General features: G+C 35.2%; 1 long non-coding RNA gene across 2 annotated transcripts in view; it reads left to right on the top strand.

The window, feature by feature from the left end:
- LOC125964975 (uncharacterized) overlaps positions 1–6786 on the top strand; it is a 34719-nt gene extending 27933 nt beyond the window's left edge. For both annotated transcript variants that reach the window (XR_007478364.1, XR_007478363.1), the window contains exon 2: positions 1947–6786. This is a non-coding gene — a long non-coding RNA (uncharacterized LOC125964975). The remainder of the gene's footprint in view (positions 1–1946) is intronic.
- The last annotated feature ends 7748 nt before the right edge of the window (positions 6787–14534 follow it).

Raw genomic sequence — 14534 nt, 5'->3', positions numbered from 1 at the left:
CTCACCTCATATACTATGGCTGCACATCCTGCTGTGTATGGTCTTGAAGCCATGCTGCCTGATGCATGTTTAAGAGAACTGCATGTTCAGCAATTTCAAGATCCCTGATTGTGCATAATTAATATCAGTAGAGGTTAATTATAGCTACCATAAAGCTTCATTACAATCTATCAGAGAATAAAACCAATCTGATCATTTTAATTATTGTATAAATTTTAATTATCTAGTCAGAGTAGTAGTCCTGTAAATAGTGTTGAAATAGTCTTCTGAAGTAGTATTTTTGAAACCATGATGTCTTTCATAAATAAGCCAGTGCAGCTTTAAGGAGCATACAGCTTCAATAGTAATGATTTTAGCTGAAACCCCAGCCACTGTTTTGAATATTATGTAAAATAGGTAAAAAGAAAAAGTACATTTTGCTTTGTCTTATCGACCTTGGTGCACAAAATTAAATTGATCTTGATTCTTGTTATTTAACAGATTAACATCAGCAGTCTATACATGCCCTTTTATATATTTATTTCTTGTTAACACCAAGGGAACTTTCATAAACTTCCAATAATTAGAATATTATCTGTAAAATACATGTCTATGTGCTCCTCAAAGAAGAGAATTTGTAAATATTCCAGATTTTTGATAAATGTTCAATTAAAAGAGTGTGAGCTCTAAGATTTAATAGCTACTGATAAAAATAAAGATAAAGTATTTCGATTAAGAAATGTCTCAGAAAGATTCCTTAGGGAAAGCAACTGATGTTGGTATAATAGGAAGAGGTGGACTCAAGGTAGCAGGAAAGAATTGACAATATTTTTAGAAGTTAGCGTAGAAAATTTTCACATCCAACTATAGTGCTTGTTTCCATGCCTAAGACTAAAATTTCTGAATAAGAGTTTCTAAATGATTTCTTGGGTCACATACTCCTTGCATGTTCAGTGAAGGATGAATAGAGTAGACACTTTGGCCAACTCAGATCTTTTGCTAGTTCCCAGTCTTTTTCCTTTGGTAAAATAATGCCAACTCTGTTCAAGTATTAGAAAGACCCTTATATTTTTCTAAGCCAATAATGGTAATTTAATTACCTTTGACATAATTGGTTTAGGCATAGACTTGCTAAATATGGTAGATTGTAAAAATGGCTACATCCCAGTATGCACACCTTTTCTTGTAATTTGACTTTGCAGCACCTTCCCTCAAGTGTCTACCTCTGAATCTCTTGAATCTGGGCTTGGCTATGGAATTTGCTGAGGAAAATGGTATATTAGTATTCATGAGGCAAGCAGACACATGAAACATACCTGTGTGCTGGGCCTTGCCATTTTTTTCTTTTTTTGCTATTTTTGAAACAACCCTGTGATCACCTTTATGTGAAATCCCATAATAACCTGCTGGAGATAAGTGGCCCAGTGACTTTCATCAACCCTTCTGAGAACCAGGCAATCACCACATATATGCATATGACTATAAACTACCAGCTGACTAGAGATGCAAGCTCTGCTTACAACAAAGTGAGTTAGACACGAATCATGCAGGTTTAGTCCAGCCCAAGTTGCCATTCCACTTATTTGTGAGCAAATAAATTTTGGGAAATTTAAAAAAATCACAGCAAAGGCTAACTGATACATTATATAATCTTCATACTAAGATGAAATAAGGGGAGGTCGGCTGGCAGGCTGAAAAATTTTTCTCACTCCTTTTTGCCTTTGGACACAACTATATAAGGGAATAATACTTGAAGTAACTATAATGGTGTGAGAAAACAGTTGATATTTTGAGCAGAGAAGAGTAGAATAATAAAGAAATGTGGGTCCTTGATGATGTTATATTGTTGGATCAATAAATTAACTGATTCAGGAGCCACTTTACCTCTAGACTTCATTTTTTGTGTTAAAATAAATATATATACTCTATTGTTTAGTTTACTGTTGTTTGATCTTCTCCACTTGCAGAAAAAAGTGTGGTAACTGATACAATGACTCTGAGGAAATATGTGACCTGGGGAGAGCTAGAGCCTGAACATCTATGCTTGGCCTCTATCAGAAGACCTCTACTTGGGGGAAATAAATCATCAGAACTTTTCATGGATGCTTCAGCTTGAGTGAAAAGAAAATTGGAGATATGAGGTTTTCAGACACATAGCTAAGTGTTCACTACAAAGTGTTTGCCAAAATATGGAATTGTATGAAGGTGTGAGCTAAAAAACTATGCCAAAAACCTTTGAGAAACATAAAGAAAGAGTTCTGGATCAAGATTGTGGAGTAGGGAGATCCTGAGTTCACCCCCTCCCACAGACACATCAATCATACTGCATGTAGAACAACTATCTCTGAGAATCACCTGAAGTCTGGCAGAACAGATTTTCTACAACTAAGGATATAAAGAAAGGCCATGTTGAGATGGGTAGAAGAAACAGATATGCAGCCTACTCAGAAGTCAAACCCCCAGAGCAGTGACCCACAGGCGGAAGGGATATCTCAACCACAGAGGTCTACCCTGAGAAGCAAGAGGTCTGAGCCCCATGTTGGACCCCCCAGCCCAGGGGACCTGAGTTGAGAAGACAAGTCCCCTTAATGTCTGGCTTTGAGAACCAGTGGGGTATATGACTGGGAAAGCCAGAGGACTCTGGGAAAACTAGACTTCTATCTTGAAGGGCTCACCTACAAACTCACTTGCTCTGTGTCCCAGCCCAAAAGCAGCAGCTCGAAAAGCACTTGAGTTGCACAAGAGAGAGATTCATTGACTAATTTAGGGCATATGCTGGAGGAACAAGGATCTGGTGGAACTTTTGACAGAGACAGAAGTGCTGGTGGGTGCCATTTTTTTGCTTTTTAACTCTCATCTAGCTGTCTCAACAGTAGTGGGCACCATTTCTGTCACTCTCCATCAACCTAGCTAACACCATGTACCTAGTTCTGGTGCTCCCTTGAAGACCCATCCTCCCCTTCCTGCCAGTCCAGGGATCAAAAGCAACTCCTGCACTGCCCCCCTTGGTGGGCAGTCCTGGTCAGTACTGGCACCCTTCAAAAGCAGTTCATATCCCTCCCTATCTGGCAGAGAGCCCAGCCCAGCACCATCAACCCTCCAAAGCGGCTCCCGCCCCAACCTAACCAGTGGACAACCCTGGCCAGCCCCAACACCCCTTCATACGACCTCCCTCTCTGGGAGGCCAGCACTGCATACCAGTGTGCCCACAAGAGTCGTAGCTGGGTTTCATGGCCAGCTGCACTGAAGGACAGCCCTGCATGTGAGCAAGCCGCCAGCAGTCAGGGCCAGACCTCTCAGTCAAGCAGGTTGGGGGTCAGCCCCATCTCTCAGCACACTTGAAGCAGTCTCAAGCAGGCCTGGAAGACAGTCAGACTGGGGGCCAGGCTTGTCCCCCAGCACACCCACAGCAGTTGCAACCAGGCCTTGAAGATGGATGGGCCGGGGATCAGTCTTATGCACGAGCGCATCCATAGCAGTAGCAGCTGGGCCTGATAGGCAACTGGTCTGGGGGCCAGCTCTGCCCACCAGCATGCCAGCAGCAATCATGGCCCAACCACAACAGGGGGGCACACTCAGCCCACACAAGGGATACCTCTGGGGCATAAGGCTCTGGTGCATAGGGGACATTGTGCCACTGGGCCCCACAATACACTTCCTACACAAGGCTTGTCTTTCAATAGTGGGAGACGTAGCTTATATACTTAATACATTAAAACAAACACAGACACAGAGAGTTAGGCAAAACTGTATACTGTATGTCAACTATACTTCTATAATAATAATAATAAACAAGAAAGAAAAATATAGTGAAAATTCTCAGACTCTCTGGTCTGAGGAGAAGATCCACCAGACTGACATCTGCCCTAGAAGTGGGAATGAACCAAAGATAGATTCAGTTTTAGTAAAACTGCAATGATTTTTGATAAAATTCAGTCCATGATTCAGTTAAGATCATCATTCCTTTACTCCGTCAGCTTAGCAGAGGAATTAGTTGGTTCTTTCTGATGGAACATAAAATTGTAAGTCCTTACACTTTTTTTTCATATATAGGATCCAACGTTCCATCTATGAATATCAAGCTTCAAAGTAGACAGTGCTGTATGACTAGTAAACGAGAAACAATAAAATCAACCTTCCAAACGTGTGGGATAAAGCAAATATTGCCTGTTTCAGAGGAGAGCAGTTCCCTTCATAAACCTAGATGACCAGCCCACTAGCCTTTATCCCGAGTTGTCCCACCAGATGTAACTTAGAAGAGTTAACATTTACGGGCTTCTTTCCACATATTTTACTGTTTGAATGTTTAATAATAATTGACTTTTGGACATTTTTTTTTTCCATTTGCTGAATTTATTTAAACAAATCAATTTAGAAATATCATAGAATTAAATAAAACTTCTGACATGTAAACATACTGCCATACTCCTGAAACATATGTTAACATCTGAGAGAATTTAATAATTGCTTATTAGGAAAGCTGTCCATTAATAAGGTCAGTCTTCAACAAAACTAACCAACAAAACCAAGATTTAAATGCAATTCTTCTGTATCCAATACCAACGTTATGTATTACTAGTTGGTTATATTTTTTCAAGGCTTACTGATATTTATCAATTTTTTTCTCAGATTTTCTGAAATATTAGTTTCTCTGATAACCAGGCTTTGACTGACTTCAAATGAAGGAATTACTAAATCACTTGTGACACACTCTTCTAAATCTGGGGGCATGTTCACTTGTATTTTATGCATTTTTTCATAACTGATGCATTTAGAATTTGTACATTGATTTGTTTAGTTCAATGACAGTTAACATAGTTATTTGTTTCCTCTAATATCATGATTTCAGGTTGAGAAAGAAAATTTTGCTCTGTCATCTAAATATAAGTACTTAATGTCTCAAACACTTTTTTAAAATAAGGCTTGAATTTATGCAGTATAATGAAATACTAATATTATTCATAATAATTAATGGTATTATTAAAATAAACAACTAATAAGTAAAAGTCAAGACGAGTGAAATTCAAATATTATTGAGTAGAAAGAATTTCAATCATAATGTTCCATTATACAATCCAAATAAGTATAATTTTACTGAGTATTAACACTTTAATTCCAATATTTAGACCTTATGGTAGGCTGAATAATGACCTTCACTTCACCCAAGATGTCTATGTCCTAATCCACACAAGCTATGAATGTTACCTTATATGGCAAAAAATAATTTTGGATGTTAATGAATTAAGGATTTTGAGATGAGGACACTATCCTGAAATATATGCGTGGGTCTGAAACATAGGAATCCTTATAAGAGGGAAGCAATTGTCCACAGAGATAGAAGGAGATGTGAAAACAGAAGCAGAGAGAGATTTGAAGATGTGACTTTGAAGACTGAGGAAATGGAAGGCCAAAGAATGTAAGCAATGCAGCTCTACAAGCCAGAAAAGGCAAATAAAAGAATTCTCCCCTCAGAGCTTCCACAAGGAAACAGCTTTGCCATTAGCCAGTGAAACTGCTTTAGGATTTCTGAACTCCAGAGTGTAAGAGAATGCATTTGTGTTGTTTAAGTCACCATGTTTATGGTAATTATAGCAGCAATAGGAAACAGATAAAGAACTTGAAACTGCTCAAATGTATGAGCTACAAGTTTCATTGTAGCTATATGTATTTTATTGCTGTGTTTGATTTTTAATTCTTTTGGAACTCAATTTTAATTTGTAATATTGATTCTATATGTAATTTTATCCGATACACTTAACATCTCAATATGCTTCAATTTTGGCATCTTTAAAATGAAAATTGTGTATCAAGGAAGTCCCATGGTGTATTTTCACTCTGAGTCTAGATGTCCTCAATGGGAGAACGTTATGAAAGATTGTTAGTTACAGGTCAGTAATATCTTCCCAGTGGCAGAAAAAGATCAGTACACAAATGTCTGTAACTTTCTTATTCTTAGATGAGAGAAACTGCATTTAGAGTCTTGCATGCTTGCCGGAAATATCATTGAAAGTCAATGTAAACCAGGGTGGTTGCTTCTGCTGCTGCAATTACCTGCAGGGAACTTTTAGACGGAGGGAAATATGTTTCCATGCAATAGAGTTTCTGTTAGAGCATACACCTGATGCATAAACCTAGGGCCTAGGATTTTGCCACTACAGAAGATAATAAATAGATAAAATAATAAAATCTACTACTCAGATTGTAAGATCCTTAATGCAAGAAATATGTTACATATTCAAGTCACCAATGAAAAGTGCCCTTAAGCCAGAGGACAACAAAATAGTATATAAGGAGTCTCGAAATATTGTATTAAGTATTGGGAATTCACCTTTTTCTTAATTATTGGAAGTTTTATTTTCTATGAATTTTTTTTAAGTAATAGTGGAGGTCATACTCTTCTTGAGCAAACTTTCTCTTTTATTCTTAAAAATTATAAAATTCATACCATTTCATTTTGGGTTTTGTCCTGATATTTTCTCCAAAGTCATATTTTAACTCTGAATATTCAACTGTCTTGCAAATATAGAGAGTGAAAAACATGTGTCATTAAGATAAGGAAAAAGTCCCAGTAATCCCTTTGTGAACCCTTCGTCCAAAGAGAAAGAGCTTGTCTTCTCTTTGCATTCTTGTGTTTTACTCTACCCATCAGCACTGACGTATTCAACAAACATTAATTGCCATATGTAAGGCACTAATAGAGGCTTAGAATAAAAATAACCATAAGAGGAGATAGAACAAATAAGGAGGTGGACAGATAATTTAGAATATAACTTGTCATACATTTTAATAAAATTTTGAACCACATAATGTGTATTCCAGTGATTCTACATTCTATTTGAAAACTGCTTTAACTTATACATGTTCTTTAGTTCTGGAATAACCTAAAAATTAATGACTTTAGATATTGACTTACAAGAAATCAGTTAATAAGTCAGTTCCTATTTCAGCAAACATTCACTAATTTTTTCCTAAGTATCAAATAACTTCTTTGCACTGAGGAATATAAATATTAACAATAAAATGTTCTGATAAACAGTATGTATCTTTCACATAGAATAGCCTATTTTGAATATAATTTAAACAAGTTTTTTAAACATAATCTTTTAGATACTAACTTATTCTACAAATTTTTGTCAACTGGTCGATAAACTTTGATGCTGGTGTTATCAGGCTGGGATGTGGTAAAACCCTTTCCAAAAAGGGAGTTAATATTCATTAATGGAGTATAGGGGATATAAATTAATAACTTTTGGTTTTTCAAATATCATTATAAACTTTAATTAGTGTATGTTAATGCAGTGTAATGCTCAAAGAGGTGGTTTTATTTACTCCTACCTTAAGGTGCAAGATTACTAGTTAGTTGAAGAAGTGAGAAATCCAACAGTTAACCACTATACTCTGTCATAATTTGCCATGTGGGATAATCCTGTGGCAGCAGTAAAACTGTACTGCTCAGATCGCCCTCATTTGACTTTCAGCTGTGAGAAGTACAGTTAGCTGAGAGCTTCCAACCACAGCTCCAACTTTAGGATCTGCTGCAGCATTACCATCAATGCCATGCAATTCTCAGGCAAGTTACAGAATTTAATGAAGCAAGGAATGATAACAAAATAGAAAAATATTTCTACTGCTTCCCAATGGCATTATAGCAATCTACATTCTTGAATAGTATTATAAACAGAAACAAACAAAAAATTTCATTTAGTGGCAATAATTTCTGAGCCACTTTAACCAAAGCAATATAACAGTGCCCATTGTTTAAGTCACTGGTTAGAATATTTCTGAATTCTTATTAAGTACAAAAGGCATTGCATTTAAGTATGTAGTTGGCCATTGAACTTGCAGGCATTCTGCAATTGTCTTTGGAAAGACATGAAATTAATGGACTATAAAGTTTGGCTTCAGAGAACTTTAATTTTACAAGTACAGCAATAAAGGTCATGTTATTTTTTTTCCTACATCCACCTTTTAGTCATGACTGTATGGCTAGAACTTAAAGGTTATCCATAGACACAGTGTTTACATATTGAAGGAGAGTTCCCTTCTATAACAAAGTAATTATGCTAGTAATTTATATTTTAATTTTATTAAAATATAAATTATTAAGAACAATAATGATAGGGAGCACTTTCTATGGACCAACTCACCTATTTGAACGTTATATTTTTATTCTCATTTAATTATTAGAACATACTGAAGAATGTTTAGTATACACATTTAATGTGTGAAGAGGAATAGCAGATTATGTAGAGTTCAGATAAATTCAATTACTACTTCCTAAGTGGCAAAATCAAGATTCAAATTCAGTTATATTAACATTTTAGTATTTTTTTCCTCTATCATGTCACACTAATTCTCAACAAATTTATTCAAATACAATAGCTATAGAGAAAGTTTTACACATGACAACTCAGTTTTATTCTAATATTAACCTTATATTTTCATTAAAATGTTGCTTTCTACCTAACATTAAATCATGTTTCATGATTAAATTGCTTCCATGTTTTCTCAGATGTCTTTGTATCAAGGTCTTGCTTGGCCATTCTCTTCCCCATCTCATCACCCATCACCCATTCAACTACCCTTTGACATCTGTGACTATTTTAATCAGCTAAAAATAAAACGTTCACAATTAATACCCAACCCCCAGTCAGCAAAGACATTCCTCCACTTGAGTCAAAAAACATAACAAAACAAAAAATAAAATTGAAAAAATACTGCCACCCACCTTGTGCTATTGGCTGTAAATAAAAATGATAATATATGCTTAGTGCTTGCACTTTCCACAGTATGCATTTTCTTTAGCAATGTTTGGCTCCCGTTCCACAAACACTATGTTTTCCAACAGAGGTAAAAAGTAATTAATTACAGAGAATAGTCAATATACATTTTGTAAATGTAGGTGTGAGAGAAGATATAAGAGAAGGGGCTCACGAAGTAAAATCTTTGTGTCAGGAAGTATCTTGCTACAATTCTGAAAACAAATTAGAAAAAACCAGGTAAGCAAATAGAGGCAAAATGTTTTATTTATTTTTGATATTAATAGGTTATTATCTCAGCAACTGACTTTGCAAAAAGAATATGTATCTTTTATGCTTAATATTGGATATTAATGTTGTCACATTCCCAGTAGGTACATGGATCATATCACATCTAGAAATATATGATTTCTGTTTTCCCAAGTCTCTGTGCTATATATTTTCTTGCAGGCAAATGCATATTGAAAAGACCCTTTAAGATTATTAATTATCTTGACAGAAAAAATGTTTTCCCTAAAGGGTATTCAGTAATGAAATTAAAACGAATTTAAATTAAAAATTTTTTTTCCTCACTACACTTAGCAGAAATATTACAAAGAGTCAGAAAGCAAACAGATTTTTTTCTTTGCCAGGAAGTAAAAATACTGATCCAGAATGAAATCATCAAAATGAAAGTTTACAATTATAAGGACTTCACAGTGATATTTCATGAAATTTAGAAGCAAGCTAAAAATGTGTGCTTACAGCATAATTTAACATTTTCAGTTTTAAAAATATATTCACAATTTTGGAATTCTTCTACAATTTTGCCAGCAGGTAAAAAGGAAGTGCCATTTCTACTGATTAATTTATAAGCAACTTTAAATTTTAGGAGAAATGTCAGGTATTTTGAAGTAATTGATATCGTTTATCCAAATCATAAAATCATTGTTTATTTTCTGTTCCAAGTTAACAACAAACTAGACCATTTCTGAAGTATATATCAAATGTTCTCACTTAAGTATCTTTAAGTATATGTGGTTCCTTTTGCTTGTAATATAAGAACAGAAACAACAATGACAACCTTTGTAATATACTTTAAAACAAGACTTTTTGATTGGAACAAAACCAAATTTATGTCAGATTCCAGAAAATAGCCAGCTCTGTTGTCTGCAAATATATACTGGTGAGACACTTCATTGAAAAAGATATATTACACCTATTACATCTTGTTATGATCCAGGATAATAAACAAATAAAAATGTTAATTAATAATCAGAGTTTCTTGTCTTCGTTTTGTTTCATTTTACTATAGGCCAAAATGATAAAAAAAATTGTCTATAATTATGACAAAGTAAATTTCATTTAATTTATATTAATGAGGAATTATCCTAGAAAGCATAACTTAGCAACTATTATGATTCTTCATTTGCCATAATAAAAATGATGCATAGCCACAACATAATTCAAACACAGGAGGAAATAAAATTAAATCTCTTCTTTCCCATACCTACTCTACAGATCTTCATTGTAACATATAATAGTCTCTTTGTATTAGTGCAAAATTTTTATGTGAGTATAAATATATACATATATAGTTTTCTGAACAAGGAAATCTAGAGTACTTTTCTGTACTTTGCTTGCTTTACCTCCCTTAATGTGTCTAAAATATATTTTATATCCATCTATCTATCTACTATCTATCTATCTATCTATCTATTTTAATACAACAAAACTTAAACACTCTGAACTAAGCAAAATCTCCTCCTTATTTGGGTTCATTTGTCCAAGAAATGTATCATCTTAGTGCATTTCTTGCCTATATATACAAATATTCTATCTATACTCCTTTGGACTAAAACACTCTTTAATATCAAAATTTGAAAAAAATAGTTAATTGAAATATATTTTTTGAAAAGTAATATATATTTATATACTTAATAATATATAATAAATTTATTTCACATATACTTTGGAGCCTTTTTGGTACACTTTTTTGTATTCAAGGAACACTGGATAAGGTATTCTGAACTCAAGTTCAGAGAATCACTTTCATTGTGCATAGGTTGATATTCCAATTGATAGGTATTATTTCTGGTTTTAGGAAAATGAAATTATAATTGTTTTCATGTATATTATTGCTTGGGGACATGTATAGAAAGTATAATTACTCCTTAACTCTTCTATTTAGATTCCAGATCACTGTGATGTGAGATGTATAAATATTTCAGAATTTTATCTTTCAGAAATTATGCTATTCCTCATATTCCTGCTAGAGGAATTCTACAATTCACTGCTCTGCTATATGATGGGGGTGAATTATATCTGACTTGAAAGGAAACACCAATACTTAATTTTAACATATGTCTTCACTAAGTTCTTTATTAAATATATATATGTATCATTTAATTTTGTATGGTAAGCAGTGAAATGACAGGTAATGCTTGTGAATGAGCAACACAGTTAGGACCTTCATTCCATCCTTTGTTTTAATGCCAAATTATATTATTTTACTAATTTATTGCTAAAGCTTTAACCTTATCCATTCTAATATACACAGATTTCAGATATAACAGATTAATATAAATGAAGATGGCTTCTGTAATAGGCATATAGTAACTAATTTACTATATTCTTATTATATTTACTTACTATTTTCACATGATTTAAAAAACAGTGGTTATTACCTGTCACATCTTGCTGCTTAGAGTTGTGCTGGCAAAATCCATAGATAGACTGACTTTTTGGTTTGCTGGAGAGTGAAATACCTCACATATTAAAATAGAGAAAAATAATTTAAAATTTTTGTTTCTGTACAGCTAAAAAGAAAGACCACAGTTTATATCTTCAATGGCCACTCATTGAATTTGTTCATATTCTACAGAGGCAAAAATCTGTAGCCATAGCATATTGTTTCTAGGAATTTGTCTTTGGGGTGCTGGCAATGTTTAAGAAAACAAAATAAATTTTAAAATGAAAATGTTCAAAGCAGCAGGGTTATGGAGCTCTTGATATATGTTTTTACAAGCCTGTCAGTAGGTCATTTAGATTATACCTTACTGTTTGAGTCATCTTTCTTCATTTACATTTTATCTCATTTCTACCATTCTGTTTTAGTACTTAGCACCATAATTGCCTTGTAATGATTTTTGGCACCTACAGGAAGGAGAGGAAAGAAGGGTGTTGGAGTGCTGATAAAGACATAAATTCTACTAACGGTGTCATTTTAAGTTGACATGTCAATGGCAGTTTTAGATTTTTTTAAATTATTTTTTTGTCAGAATCATCTAAGAATATACAGGAACTTCAGATGGAAATACAAAGAGTAGGTTGAAATTTCAACAAGCCCTCAACTTTTAGAGCTCATTGAGTTTTTTCTGTATTAAATAGACAATATTAAGAGATCTTCAACACTGTTTCAAGTCATTGTATTCTTATGATAAGCCTAAGAAAACAATGCCACCTTATCAGGAAAGATTCTTTGAGGCTTAATATTTTGGTGCCTCCAATATTAATGGGTCAGATCGTTCCCTCTTTGTGAATCTCTAACTCTTAAAATAAAATGTTCATTCTTTTTTGAACCAAAGTCTATCTCTGTAACTTTTTACCCTTCGTTTCAATATCTATACCTTGGAAACATGCCAAATCATGATTAAAGCTATTTTTATGAGATAGTCTCTTAAATATTTAGAGAAAACTATCAAACCCTCTGGTTTAATGTCTTCTCTAAATTCAACATCTCCATGTCCACTTTGGTCTTCATCCTCTAAATAAGACTCCACATTATCTCCATGTCTCTCCAATTTCCAGACTGGAAAACACTGTGAAGTTGTACTATAACTTTCTTTACCTAAATATTCTGCATGTAGTTGTCGAGTATAATATTGGCTTCTTGGTAAGTTTTTGGTCATGTTCAGTATAGCATTATATGATCTTTCACTTACAAAACATATACTCCCCAGAGGAACTTCTATTATTCAAACTTTTTAGTTTTCCTTATAGCAGTTGTATTTATATAATGTCACCATTTCTGTCTGAATTTTAAATTGTGTATTTTGAAACACTCCATAGGAAAATGGAGCCTGTCCCTTTAAAAAAATATATATAAGGGTCATGGAGAAAAATAAAATGTTATAGGAGATATTTTTTCAGGGGCAGGTAGAGTGTTGTAAGAAGGGAAGTAAAATTGATCCAAAGAGGTAAAATTATATACATTTTAAAGCTAATTGGGTTCCATAATCAAGGGCCATTTTCTTCATTATAGCACATCACTCTTTGAGTTGTTTCTTGGAGTTTTAATTTAAAAAAAAAAAAGAATAACCAGAAACATTTGGAGCAGGGACAAAGAACATTAGACTTATATAATGTGAAGTTCTAGATTCAAATCCCGATCTTGTAATTCATTTGCTCAGAAAAAGCAAGCAAATAAATGAAATTCCATGAGCTTCACTTTCCCCAAATGCAAAGCCTAAGAAATGTGTGTTGAGCTTCTTTCTTGACCTGGTCTTGCCCTGGACAGATGTCATGCCCCCAAAAGCCATGTTGTAAGTAATAATAATGAGATAATACAATGTTAGAGGTCATCAAGAGACATGACTGCCACCTGACCCATGAGCTGGACCCAAACATTAAGATGTTTCTTACCCCCTCCCCTGTCCTTGGAATGTACATTCTGCCCACCCTTCTCACAGTGGGAGCCGTTTTTGAGGATGCGGCCTTGAGAGAGCAAGGTGTTGCTAAGACCATCTGGATGGTATGTGACTGAACCCCCTTAAGGCCTTTATATAAACTTTTTAAGATTCTGACTGGTGGGTGCAGAGATCTACTCACCCTATGGCCACCCAAGACAAGCCTCCTCTGTAAGTTCCTTTGCTTCTAAACCTGCTACCTGCCAATATGAAGTAGTTTGCCTCTTTTTCAGTCTTTTCTTTCCCTCCATGTACAGGGGCCAGTTTGTGAACCAAGAGTTGGCTAGCCAGCCAGGAGACTAAAGCAATGAGCCTTGAAAAAGAGGTATCCACAGGGGAAATTCCAAGTTAGCCATCCAGCTCTAGGTAGGGAGGGGTAATCTCTATGTTCAATGCTTGTGCATGGGGACACCCCCAAAATGCCAGCTGGCCTAATGTGTTTGTTTGAGGAATTGTGTGTAGTGCACTGGGACAAAGAAAGGAAATGAATGGCTGCTGCAGTGGGCTGGTCTCTACTCTGGGCAGGTCAACTGGCCACTGATGCCCAACTAGAGGCTGAAGCTTCAGTTAGAAAATTGGAAGAAGAACTGAGGTTAGAGAAGGATGTGTGGGTGTCCACTGCTCTGCTAGATTTGGGGCTGGCAGACCAGGTAGGAGAGCTGAATGATAAATTGTAGGCCTCAGCGTGATGTTTTGCAAAGATAGGAGGACACAAGCTGCCCTGGATTAACATTTGAGTGCTTATGACAAAGCCTGATTAGGATGGTAAAAGGTGAAATCCCTGGGAAAGTGAGAAGGAGAAAGAGGAGAACGTTGTGGTGATTGACAGTGACACAGATGAAACGCCCCTTGCCATCAGACACCTAATACACAGGAAAGCAAAAGTATAGTAACAGCAACCTCAGCCAGTGGGGCAGCCTCCAAGTCAGGAAACATTCGTGATGAGAGAATACACTCCCAATGAGCTTACTGATATAGCTGCCAAGTTCCAGCAAAGTCCAAGGAAAGTGTCCAGGCGTGGATAGTGCCAATATGGGATAGAGTGTGGAAGCGGGGAGTGATGGCATTTTTCTGACTGGGCAGGAGGAAGAAAAAATGAACAACATCACCACATCGTGCCCTCCAGCAG

Source organism: Orcinus orca, chromosome 7 (genome assembly GCF_937001465.1).
Source record: "Orcinus orca chromosome 7, mOrcOrc1.1, whole genome shotgun sequence".
Lineage (NCBI taxonomy): Eukaryota > Metazoa > Chordata > Mammalia > Artiodactyla > Delphinidae > Orcinus > Orcinus orca.
This window is presented reverse-complemented; position numbering and strand designations above follow the sequence as displayed.